Source organism: Sorex araneus, chromosome X (genome assembly GCF_027595985.1).
Source record: "Sorex araneus isolate mSorAra2 chromosome X, mSorAra2.pri, whole genome shotgun sequence".
Taxonomy (NCBI): domain Eukaryota; kingdom Metazoa; phylum Chordata; class Mammalia; order Eulipotyphla; family Soricidae; genus Sorex; species Sorex araneus.
In genome coordinates, this window is record NC_073313.1 from 301,587,204 (window position 1) to 301,600,613 (window position 13,410).

The following is a 13,410-nucleotide window of genomic DNA, read 5'->3' on the forward strand; positions in this document are numbered from 1 at the left end:
GTTCTTAATCCCGTTTCTCCCGGTTCTGTCCTCAGGGATCAATGATGGCCAGATACTGGAGAAAACATGGGGTGCTGGGGATCAAACCCAGGTCAATAGCTTGCAAAGCAAATGCATTACACTCATTTAGGCACTTCCAAAAACTATTTCAGGGTGGGGAGGCATTGAGCCACACTTGACTGTGCTTATGCATCACTCCCGGCCAACTGGGACACCATATGGGATTCTAGGGATCAAATGGGTGTAGGCCACCTGCTGTGCAAGTCTGTTATCATCTGTACGTTCTCTCTGGCCCTAGTACCTCTGAAAATATTTAAAAAAAACTTTTAAAACTAACTTTCTGTTGTTGTTCTTAATGATTTAACGGTAAGGTTAAGTGGTTTATTTAGGATAAGGAAATAATACAGCGGGCAAAGTGTATATGTCTGACCTTGTGTTCTGGCCCTGGTACCATATATGGTCTTCTGAGCATCATCAAGATGATTGCTGACCAAAGAACCAAGAGTCAGCCCTGGACACAGGCAGATGCATCTCAGCAACAAGAGAACATTGCAAAAAAATGTCTGTTTGTGATTTATTTTTCCTTTATTAAAACATCTATCACTAGTAACTTTCCTACTAGCGTTGCCTTTGGTACATCACATCCTTTCACATAACGTGTTTTTATTTTAATTTGTCTCCAGGTATTTTTAAATTTCTACTTTAATTTGGTTTTAAATAAGCCAGCGACTGCTGAGAAATATACTGCTTAGTCTCCATATGTTTGAGGTTTTCCCAATTTTATTTTTAGTAACTGAATTCTAATCTTATAGCACTGTGATCAGGAAAAATACTTGATATGATTTCATTCTTCGTAAGTTCTGATACTAGCTTTTTTTCCCTAGCATATGGCCTCCCATGGAAAAAAGTATTACATACACATGAAGACAGTATATATAGTTTTAGGATGAAATGGCCTAGATATATTCTATTTACTTCATGTATCCTAGTTCATCAAAGAAGGCTGTTTTTCCCCCCTTTTGTTTAATTTTCTTCATCAACCCAAATTATTTTGGTCCTTTTTGTTGATGTATTTGACAATGTGTGTTGGGCTATTTTTGAGCCCTTGAATAAATATTCTTGGTCATGTTATCTCATTATTTTAATCACTGTATCACTGTATTACTGTCATCTCATTGCTCATCGATTTGTTCGAGCGGGCACCAGTAACGTTGCCATTGGGAGCCTTGTTGTTACTGTTTTTGGCATATTGCATACACCATTAGTAGCTTGCCAGGCTCTGTCATGTGGGTGAGAACTCCTGGTAGCTTGCTGGGGTCACCGAGAGGGACAGAGGAATTGAATAAAGGTCAGCCACGTGCAAGGCAAATGCTCTACCTGCTGTGTTATCACTCCAGCCATTTTTTTTTTAATTTTTTTTTAATTTATTTATTTTTAATTAGAGAATCACCGTGAGGGTACAGTTACAGATTTATACACTTTTGTGCTTATACTTCCCTCATACAAAGTTTGGGAACCCATCCCTTCACCAGTGCCCATTCTCCACCACCCGTAAACCCAGTGTCCCTCCCACCCTCCCCAATCCCATCTCCCCCCCACCCCACCCTGCCACTGTGGCAAGGCATTCCCTTCTGTTTTCTCTCTCTAATTAGCTGTTGTGGTTTGCAATAAAGGTGTTGAGTGGCCGCTGTGCTCAGTCTCTAGCCCTCATTCAGCCCGCAACTCCCTTCCCCCACATGGCCTTCGACTACAATGTAGTTGGTGATCGCTTCTCTGAGTTGACCTTTCCCCGGAACGTGAGGCCAGCCTCGAAGCCATGGAGTCAACCTCCTGGTACTTATTTCTACAGTTCTTGGGTGTTAGTCTCCCACTCTGTTATTCTATATACCATAGATGAGTGCAATCTTTCTATGTCTGTCTCTCTCTTTCTGACTCATTTCACTCAGCATGAAACTTTTCATGCCCATCCACTTGACTACAAAATTCTTGACCTCCTTTTTTCTAACAGCTGCATAGAATTCCATTGTATAGATGTACCAAAGTTTCCTCAACCAGTCATCCGTTCTGGGGCATTCGGGTTTTTTCCAGATTCTGGCTATTGTAAACAGTGCTGCGATGAACATACATGTGCAGATGTTGTTTCGATTGTACTTTTTTGCCTCTCTGGGATATATTCCCAGCAGTGGTATTGCTGGGTCAAATGAGAATTCAATATCTAATTTTTTGAGAGTCGTCCAAATTGTTTTCCAGAAGGGCTGAACCAGTCGGCATTCCCACCAGCAGTGAAGAAGGGTCCCTTTCTCCCCACATCCTCTCCAACAGCGGTTGCTTTTGTTCTTTTGGATGTGTGCTAGTCTCTGTGGTGTGAGGTGGTATCTCATGGTTGTTTTGATCTGCATCTCTCTGATGATTAGTGATGTAGAGCACTTTTTCATGTGCCTTTTAGCCATTCGTATTTCTTCCTTGGTAAAGTTTCTGTTCATTTCTTTGCCCCATTTTTTGATGGGGTTGGATGTTTTCTTCTTGTAGAGCTCAACCAGTGCTTTATATACCATTGATATCAACCCCTTATCTGATGGGTATTGTGTAAATATCCTTTCCCATTCTGTGGATAGTCTTTGTATTCTGGTCACTGTATCTCTTGCGGTGCAGAAGCTTTTTAGTTTAATGTAGTCCCATTTGTTGATCTCTGTTTTTACTAGATTGCTTAGTTCCGTGTCAGCTTTGAAGATACCTTTATCTTCAATATCGTGGAGGGTTTCGCCGACCTTGTCTTCAATGTACCTTATGGTTTGTGGTCTGATGTTGAGGTCTTTAATCCATTTTGATCTGACTTTTGTGCATGGTGTCAGGTCAAGGTCTAAACCCATTTTTTTGCATGTGGTTGTCCAGTTGTGCCAGCACCAAAAAATATGGAACGCTTCACGAATTTGCGTGTCATCCTTGCGCAGGGGCCATGCTAATCTTCTCTGTATCGTTCCAATTTTAGTATATGTGCTGCCGAAGCGAGCACCTCCAGCCATTTTTGAATTTGGATTGCAGTGTTTTGTAAAAAAGCTTTGCATCTATGTTCATCAGCAATGTCTGAATAGACATTTTGTTTTTGTGATTCATGTCTGAAAATGAATCAAAGTTTTATTAACTTTATTGCATGTGTAACGATGTTATCCCTTCATTTATTTTCCTTTGTTTTGTTTTGGGACTTATGCCTGGTGTAGACCTGAAGGATGGATGGGACCCTGGCAGGATTATGGAACCAGAATAGGGTGCCACAGAGGTTATGCATGTATGGCAAGAGTCCTATTCATGATATCGTCACTTAAGCTCTTCTTCATTTTAATTTAACACATGTGTTAAAGAAGGAGAAATACTAATCTATTTTTAAGGTTTGACAGAATTCAATAGTTAATCTTTTGGTCTGTATTGGTGTTTATATGGAGGCTTTTGATTACTATTTTAATTACCTTCCTGATGAATATGTGCAGGTTTTCTATTTTTTTCCTGTGTTCAGTCTTCCACATTTTTCATGCCTTTAAAAATGTATTCTTAATAATTCTTCACCATACTCTCTTGTTTCTATTCATTTATTTAGTTTTTGCTCTTATTTTTGTTTTTATTTTCTTTGGTGCAGCAAACCAGCAGTGCTGTAAGCTTGCTCTCTGCTCTGTATGCAGGGATCATTTCTTGTATTATCCAGGAGTCTATATGTAATCTCAGAGTTCTAACTAGGTTTAGCTGCATACAAGGCAAGCTCCATAACCCTTGTGAAAATTTTTTAGCCTATGTGCCTTGTATTTTTATGGTCTCTTTTATAACTTCAATTTTGTTTTATTTTCTACTTTGTTTTTTACCTATTATCCTTTCTGTGAGTTGGTTGCATATTTATTTTGATAATCTTTTAGAATGATCAGCTTTCAGATTCATTGATTTTAATAAATAGATCCTTTGATTTTTATATATTGACATGGATTCTAATTTTTAAATTGTTTTAATTTAGGTAACATGGTTACAGTCGTGTCAAAGTTTTTGGCAGTGATATACAAAGCTACTGTGCCCCTCCCACTACGAAAAGTACCATAGACCTTTCACCACAGTCTCTTTGCCACCACTAATCTGTCACCTCAACCCCAATTTGGTAACTTGATTTTAATAATTTCTGCTATCCTTTTTATTTTCTTCCTTCTTCTAAAAGGATTTTTCTTTACTTTGTTTGCTAATGTGTGTATGTGTGTGTGTATGTGTGTGTGTGTGTTCATGTGTGTGCATTTAGATGAAAGATTCTAAGATTCTATTTTTGGATACCAGTGCTATAAGCTTTCCTTTTAATACAGCCTTGTCTGCATCTCACAGATACTTATAAGTCAGTTCCTTATTTATCTGAGGAATTGTGCTTTTGCTTTTTAAATTTTCTCTTTGAATAATAATAACTTGGTATTTTGTTTCTTGTTTACAAATTTGTTATGTGCCTCTTCTTTCTTGTATTGGTTGATTTCTAATTTCATCCATGACAATGTTTGTTATGTTTAAAACTTCATAAATATATTGAGACTTCTTCGGTTCTAACATAACACCTACACTTATAAATGTTCTTTGACCATTTAAATATGATATGCTTTCTGTTTTTTCACACAGAATTGGTAAAACATTGTGAAAATATTAAGTTCATCTCATCTAATTAGCTGTTTAAGGCCATTGTTTTTTTTTTCTGCATAGTCTGTCCATAATAATCAGTGGAGTGTAGAAACATTTGTGCTTATTATGTCAATGTCAAAAAATCCGTTTTGATCTGTTAATAATTGCATTGTAATTTGCTACTGTTACATTGGCCTACATACTTATATTACATCATTGTAGTTATAAATATTTTATATATACAATATATGTTATTATATACAATATATAATGCATATATTATTTGTACATGTATACACACAGAATGCACCCACATTTGCACTCACATTACATATAAATATATATAAATTATTTGTTTTACCTGTTGTATTAATCCATTAATTCTTTTTATAAATTTTTTTATTAGTTAATCACCATCAGGGTATAGTTACAGATTTACATATTATCATACATTGTTTCAATCATACAGTACTCGAGAACTCATCCATCCACCAGTGTCCATTCTCCACCACCAATGATCCCAGTATCCCACCAACCCCCCCAAACCCATCCCCCATACCCCACCCCGCCCCTGTGGCAAGGCATTCTCTTTTGTTCTCTCTCTCCTTTTGGGTCTTGTGGTTTGCAATAGAGGTATTGAGTGACCATTGTGTTCAATCTATAGTCTACATTCAGCACGCATCTCCCATCCCTAGTAGGTCCTCAAACCACACTTTACTTGGTGTTCCATTCTGTATCTGAGCTGCCTTTTCCTCCAGAATGTGAGGCCGCTTCTAAGCCATGAAACAAACCTCCTGGTCTGTAAAAAAATTAAGGCACGCCGAGGGGCACGCACACTCTCGGGCTCTCCGGGCGGCTCTGTCTCACTGCCCTCGTTCGGTGCTCTGGAACCGCTGTGTATGGGCTGGATTGGGAGGGCCGGTAGTCAAGGACAGGCGAAGGAAGAACGAGGACCAAGCTGGTTGCTGATTACTTATTGTTTATTCAATCTTCCATCTTTTTCATCTCCCTCACTCCCAGCTACTTCCAGCCTCTCTCCCTTCTCTAGTCTCTCCCTCCTACTTGTCTCTCCCACCTTGTCCTCTAGGCTACACCCAGCCAGGTAGCAAAATCAACATAAGAAAGCCCTTCCTGAGGGCAGGGCAATCCAAAGCCCTTCCTGACTCTTTAGGTTTTTTTCCTTTCCTTAGTCCAAACACTTATTAACGTCTTAATACTAGTTATTTTTGTATGGACATAGCAAGGAATACATTGAGGCTTGCAAGCTGCTCTCCTGGCAACATCTTGCCACAGGCTCAGACCACAGCAGTCAGGCCATGTTAATCACTCCTAACCCTAGCAGGGTCCAAATCTAGTTATCACTGTTTGGGTCATAACAACATTTGTCCATGATTAAGCTCTTATAGTTAAGCATTAGGCACTTTGGCCAGGCCCATCTCGATGCCAGGGTAGCACACAACTCAACGCTTGCCCTGGGTCCTTCTTGTCCCACGTTGGGACTGTGCTTTGGGGGTGCTAGGAAGTAAGGGCAGCTGAGGCTTAGGTCAAGAGAACAGATGCCCAGGAGAAAAATATCATATAGAGTCAAATGACTCCCAGGTTACAAAGGCATGGCATTTGCTAAGTCTTCCTGTGTCCATACAAAAAGGACATTGCTCTGAATAAACTATGCAAAGGACTCAAGGAGAAGAGAAAAACAATATTTACAAGTCAACAGAACACTAAGAAAGAAGCTACAAATAAACAAAGAGGAATGGGAGCACTGTAATGGGAGTAACCCAATAAACCTAAACTACCTGAGGCTATGTTATCCTACACTGGTCTTTATTTCTACTATTCTTGGGTGTCAGTCTCCTATTCTGTAATTTTATATTCCACAGTTGTGTGCTATCTTTCTGTCTTTCTCTCTCTTTCTGACTCATTTCACTTAGCATGATACTTTCCATGTTTATCCACTTATATGTAAAGTTGATGACTTCATCTTTTGTAACGGGTGCATGGTATTCCATTATATAGATGTACCAAAGTTTCTTTAACCAGTCATCTGTTCTCAGGCACCCAGGTTGTTTTCGGATTCTGGCTACTGTAAATAGTGCTGTGATGAACACATAAGTGCAGATGTCATTTCAACTATACTTTTTTGCCTCTCCAGGATATATTTCCAAAAGTGGTATCGCTGGATCAAATAGGAGCTCACTTTCTAATTTTTTGAGAATTGTCCATATTGTTTTCCAAAAGTTATGAACCAGTTGGAATTCCCACAAGCAGTGTAGAAGGATCCCTTTCTCCTCACATCCATGCCAACAGCGGTTGCTTTTGTTCTTTTGGATGTGTGTCAGTCTCTGTGGTGTGAGGTGGTATCTCATAGGTGTTTTGATCTGCATCTCTCTGATGATTAGTGATGAAGAGCATTTTTTCATATGCCTTTTGGCCATTCGTATTTATTCTTTGAGAAAGTTTCTGTTCATTTATTTGCCCCATTTTCTGATGGTGTTGAATGTTTTCTTCTTGTAGAGTTCAACCAGTGCCTAATATACCTTTCATATAAACCCCTTGTCAGATGGATATTGGGTGAATATCCTTTCCCATTCTGTAGATTGTCTTTGTATTCTGATCACTGTATCATTTGCTGTGCAGAAGCTTCTTTGTTTAATATAGTCTTATTTGTTTATCTCTGTTTCCACATGATAAGTTGCATGTCATCTTTGAAGATAGCTTTAGCTTCAGTATCATGGTATGTCTTGCCAACCTTGTCTTCAATATACCTTATGGATTCTGGTATGATATTGAGGTCTTTAATCCATTTTGATCTGACTTTTGTACATGGTGTTAGGTCAAGGTCTAAGCCCATGCTTTTGCATATGGTTGTACAGTTATTCAGGCACCATTTGTTAAAGAGGCTTTCCTTGCTCCACTTCACAATTCTTGGTCCCTTATCAAAGATTAGATGATCATACACTTCAGGTTGTGTGCAGGGATATTCCACCCTGTTACATTGGTCTGCGGCTCTGCCTTTGTTCCAGTACCATGCTGTTATCACTTTGTAGTAGAGTTCAAGGTTAGGGAGGGTGATGCCTCCCATCATCTTTTTCCCAAGGATTGCTTTAGCATTTTCCATATGAATTTCAGGTTTGCTTGGTGTATGTTTTTGAATAATTTCATGGGTATCCTTATAAGGATTGCGTTGAATCTGTGTAATGATTTGGGGAGTATTGCCATTTTGACAATGTTGATTCTCCCTATTCCTGAGCAGGTTATATGCTTCCATTTCCTCATGTCCTCTTTTATTTCATGCAGTAGCGTCTTATAGTTTTCTTTGTAGAAGTCTTTTACTTCCTTGGTGAAGCTGATTCCGAGGTACTTGATTTTCTGCAGTACGATTGTGAACAGGATTGCTTTTTTCATATCCCTTTCCTCTGTCTCATTGTTTGTGTAAAAGAAGAACATGGACTTTTGGGTGTTGATTTTATAGCCTTCGACTTTACTGTACAAATCTATTGTTTCTAAGAATTTCTTAGTAGAGGCTTTAAGATTCTCTAGATATAGCATTTTATCATCTGTGAATAGTAAAAGTTTGATTTTTTCCTTTCCTATCTGGATACTCTTAATATCTTTTTCTTGCCTAAGGACTATTGCAAGTACTTCCAGTACTACATTGAACAGAAGTGGTGAGAGTGGGCATCCTTGTCTCATCCCTTATCTTAGAGGAAAGGCCCTTAGTTTTTCCCCATTGAGGATAATGCTTGCCATAAGTTTGTGGTAGATGGCTTTGACTATCTTGAGGAAAGTTCCTTCAAAGCCCATTTCGGTGAGAATTTTTATCATAAACGGGTGTTGGGTCTTACCAAATGCTTTCTCTGCATCTATTGGCATGATCATATTGCTTTTTATCTTTTCTTTTGTTGATATGATGGATTATGTTGATTGATTTCCGAATGTTAAACCATTCTGCATCCCCGGGATGAATCCCACTTGGTCATGGTGAATGATCTTTTTGATGAATTGTTGGATTCTATTTGCTAATATTTTATTGAGAATCTTCGCATTGGTGTTCATCAGGGATATTGTTCTATAATTTATTAGTGGTGTTTGCTTTTGATATTAGGGAGATATGTGCCTCATAGAAACTGTTTGTAAGAGTTCTTGTTTCTTCAATTTCCTGGAAAAGCTTGAGAAGAACTGGCAGTAAGTCCTCTTTAAATGTTTGAAAGAATCCATTAGTGAATCCATCTGGACCTGGGTTTTTGTTTTGGGGAAGACTTTTGATTACAGTTTCAATTTCCTTAATATTAATGTGTCTATTCAGGTATTCTAAGTCTTCTTGGTTCAGACTTGAGAGATTGTAGAAATCAAGGAATTTAGATTATCTTGTTTTGTGGCATACAGAGTTTCGAAGTACTCTCTGATGATCTTTTGAATTTCATTGGTTTCTGTTGTAATGTCCCCCTTTTTATTTTTGATTCTGTTTACTAGGGTTCTCTCTCTCTCTCCCTCTCAATCTCTCTTTCTCTTTCTTTGTGAACCTTGCTAGTGGTTTATCAATCTTGTTTATTTTCTCAAAGAACCAGCTCTTGGTTGCATTGAACTTTCAAATTGTTTTTTGGGTTTCCATGTCATTAATTTCTGCTCTAAGTTTTATTATGTCTTTCCTTCGTTCTTGTTAGGGTTCGTTTTGCTGGTCTTTTTCTAAGGTCTTGAGATGTGAAGTCAAGCTATCTATGTAGGCCCTTTCTTCTTTCCTGAGGAATGCTTGTAGAGCTATAAATTTTCCCCTTAACACAGCTTTAGCTGCATCCAATAGGTTTTGGTAGCTTGTGTCTTAATTCTCATTCTTCATTCTCATTTTCATTTATTTCGAGGTATCTTTTGATTTGTTCCTTGATTTCCATCCTGAGTCACTTATTGTTCAACACTGAGATGTTTAATCTCCAGGTGTTTGATTTGGTTCTCCACTTCTGTGTGTCTTCAGTGCCTCATGGTCTGAAAATATGATACAATTTCTATCTTCCCAACTCTACTGAGGTATGTTCTGTGACCCAGAATGCGGTCCATTTTGGAAAATGTTCCATATGCACTGGAAAAGAATGTGTATCCTTTCTTTTGGGGGTGTAAAGCTCTGTCTAGGTCTATTAGCCCTCTCTCTTCTATTTTTTCCTCCAAAATCAGTGTTTCCTGGCTGAGTTTTGTTCTTGTGGATCTATCCAGTGCTGATAAGGTGGTGTTAAAGTCTCTGACTGCTATTGTGCTTCTAGTGATGTCTTCCTTAAAGTCTGTTAACAGTTATTTTAAGTATTTACCTGTTCATTCATTAGGTGCATATATGTTTAAGAGTGTGATTTCTTCCTGTTGTACATATCCATTGATAAATAGAATGTGACCTTCGCTGTCCCTTCTAATCTTTTTCAACCTGAAATCTATGTTGTTGGATACTAGTATGGCCTCCCCAGCTTTTTTGAGGGGGTTGTTTGCTTGCAGGATTATTTGACTTTGATTCTGTGTTTTCTCTAACTGTTAAGGTGTGTTTCTTATAGACAGAAGAATGTTGAGTTCAGTTTCTGAATCCATTTTGCCACTCTGTGTCTCTTGATAGGTGCATTTAGACCATTGATATTGAGGGAGATTATTGTCATGGGGTTTTGTGCCATCTTTCTTTAAAGGTTTGTTGTGCTTATGGATGTTTTCCTTCTTGTCTTACAGGAGCCCTTTTAGTCCTTCTTTTAAGTTTGGTTTTAAGTCTATAAAATTACTGAGCTGTTGTTTATCTATAAAATGGTATATTGTACCATAAAATTTGAGTGAGAGTTTAGCTGGTAAAGTATTCTCGGTGAGGTATTCATTTCACTGAGTTTTTTTCACCATATCCCACCATTGTCTTTGGTCTTGGAGGATTTCCTCTGATAGGTCTGCTGTAAATCTCAGGGTTGATCCTTTGTTTGTGATTTCCTTATTTGATCTTGCTGCTTGCAGTATTGTGTCTCTATCCATGGCATCCATCATTCATACTATTATATGCCTTGGAGTGTTTTTATTAGGGCTTCTTTTATCTGGCACCCTTCTGGCTCCTTTGGGTCTGGATGCCTGCATTTTCTAACTCTGGGAACTTTTCAGTGATGATTTCTTTAACTGTGGCTTTTTCATTGTGGTTGGCTCCCTGTCCTTCTGGTACTCCAATGATTCTAATGTTGTTCCTTTTGGAGTCACCTAGGTTTTTGATTCACCTTAGAGTTTTTTGAGGCCCTTTCACATTGTTTGTTTTTGCCTATATGATTTCTGCTGCTCATCTTTAAATTCACTGATTGTGTCTGTAGACAATATACTGTTGAGGGCACCCACTGCATTTTTAATTTTATCTACCAAATCCTTGATTTGTGACATATCTTGTAGGATAATATGGGGTTTGTCTTTTTAGCCTTGCCACAGGGAACTTAGTTTACCTTAAAGCAATGTCCTTTCTGTATGGACATAGGAAGATAGTTAATGTTATGATTTGTAACTTGGGATCCGACTTATTCCAATAATATTTACTCCTGGGCATCTGCTTTCTCCACTTAGTTGCCCTTAGTTCCCAGTACCCCAAAAGCAGGGTCCCAACAAGGGACAAAATGGACCCAGAGCAACCTGTGATCTATCCTGGCATCAAAATGGGCCAGGCCAAAGCGCCACAATACTCAGCTATAAGTTGAGAGCATGGTCATAGATAAATGCTGTCATAATGCAAAAGTAATGAGGAGACCAGGACCCTGCTGGGGTTAAGAAAATTAACCTGGCCTGAGGACTGTGGTCTAGAATATATAGTGAATGTCCTCAGGAAGAACCAAACTTCATGTTTGATATATCTCTTACTGTGCTCATACAGGATGACATTGCTAGAAATATTAAAGGTAAATTTACTATAACTATTTAAGCAGATTACTAGCTCACACCCTGACACACCCTTGTTTGGACTCCACCCTTGAACGGATCCCTAGTAAATCTCTTTAGATGAGATTTTGTTAATCTCATGGAGAAATAGTCTTACCATTCTTTGTTGGTTTGTTAATGTTAAACCCACCTTTGTGTTACCGCCCTACATAATTTGCTATATAAACTGAGACTGTGGGGGAAGATGGGAGAGACAGAAGAAGACAGGGGAGACAGAAGAAGGAGACAAGGGAGACAGAAGAAGAAGATGGGAGAGACAGAAGAAGAAGGCAGGATGACAGAAGAAAAAGACAGAAGAGACAGAGAAGGAGACACACGAGAGAAGAACAGAGAAGACACAGAAGCAGAGACAGAGAGAGGTCGGAAGATAGCATAGTAGAGACTACAGAGACAGAGACAGATACAGACAGAAGAGAGCACAGCAGCACACACAGAAGCAGAGCACAAGGAGGCGCCTTCCTGATCCGGTTCATACACAGCGGCTTAAGAACACCAAACGCGAGTGGCGCGTGCAAGAGAGAACTGACCCAAGTGCCCGAGGACAACAGAACAACAGGACACATCATTGCATCTCCCCCTCCCCCATGTGCAGCCTTTTTAATTTTTTACAATTTCTGTTGGTAGCTTTCTTATTTCTGCACTTATTTCTTCCTGTATTTTCTCAACTATCCATTTCACCATTTCTTTCATTTCTTCCTTTAATTTTCTGTATGTCCGCTCCATTGATTCTTTGAGTTCCTTGAACATCCTCAGCATTTCATCTCAAAATCTTTGTCAGAGTGATAATATTTGTGAGTAACCCCATTGAGGATTCAGGACTCTTTTCTTCATCCTCTACTCATAGTGGAGATTTGCTCTGTTCCTTTATGCTGTTGTGGTTGTATAGAGGTAAAACCTTCGAGTTCACTAGCACTGTTCCCTCTTATTGCAGGAAAGAATTCTGAATAAGCTCAGTTGACGATGGTCAACCTTCTTCCCTTCTAGATTACGTCCTTCCTCTCAGACATTATTCTGTGATTTTTGGTAGACATCTAGTGAAGCATTGGAGGAGGTGTTCTTTTATATTGGGCTTTGTACAGCTTCTTGTGTACACTGGTCATTCGGTGGAATTGGAGTAGGCCTGTGGATTATTGTCATATGGTGCTTGAGGTGGCCAGGACTTTTTCCACAGAATTAAATAATAAAGGCTCAGGCTTTGAGTAAGGAGTGCTGGGGATGGGAAATATAACTGAGGCTACAGAGAAAGCCATGCTCACTTCAGAAGAGGCCACGCCCCCTGCAGTTTCGGCCACACCCCCAGCCTGTCAGGATGCTAATGCCAGGGTTGACAGACCTATTGAGAAGAGCAATGGGTAGTTGGGCAGACCCTGTGGAGGGAAGTCAAGACAGGTGCCTCCAGGGCTGGTCCCGGAGACTGGCATTGAGGGGCACAGGACTGGTCTGGTAGGGGGTTGAAAAGGTGATTCACAGACCTATTGAGAAGAGTGGTGGGTCAATTCTTATGTACATTATGTAATGTCCAAGTGTGATATAAGGCATTTCAGCTGCATTATTAGTTTTTTTTTTTTTTTTAATTTTTACTATAGACTAGAAAGCTACCTGTGGCATAATAGATCTGCCAAAACAGTACCAAAGACGGTCCTCATTCCCCTGATCCTGAAAGAGCCCCCAATATGCCATTGGGATACACTAGCATGTGAAAAACGATGAATGGAGACATTACTGGCACTAGATCAAGCAAATCCATGAACAACGAGATGACGGTGATACAGTGATACAGTGATAATGTGGTGACATTTCATCCTCTCAGATGTTATTGGTGTTGTTTGCTTTTGAAATTACAAGGAAGGTATTCTT

At 39.2% G+C, this 13,410-nt stretch overlaps 1 non-coding gene across 1 annotated transcript; it reads right to left on the reverse strand.

Moving 5' to 3' along the window:
- Positions 1–2,906: 2,906 nt before the first annotated feature.
- LOC129400373 (U6 spliceosomal RNA) lies at positions 2,907–3,013 on the reverse strand. The gene has a single exon (XR_008627616.1). It is a non-coding gene; the product is annotated as a U6 spliceosomal RNA (small nuclear RNA).
- Positions 3,014–13,410: the final 10,397 nt, after the last annotated feature.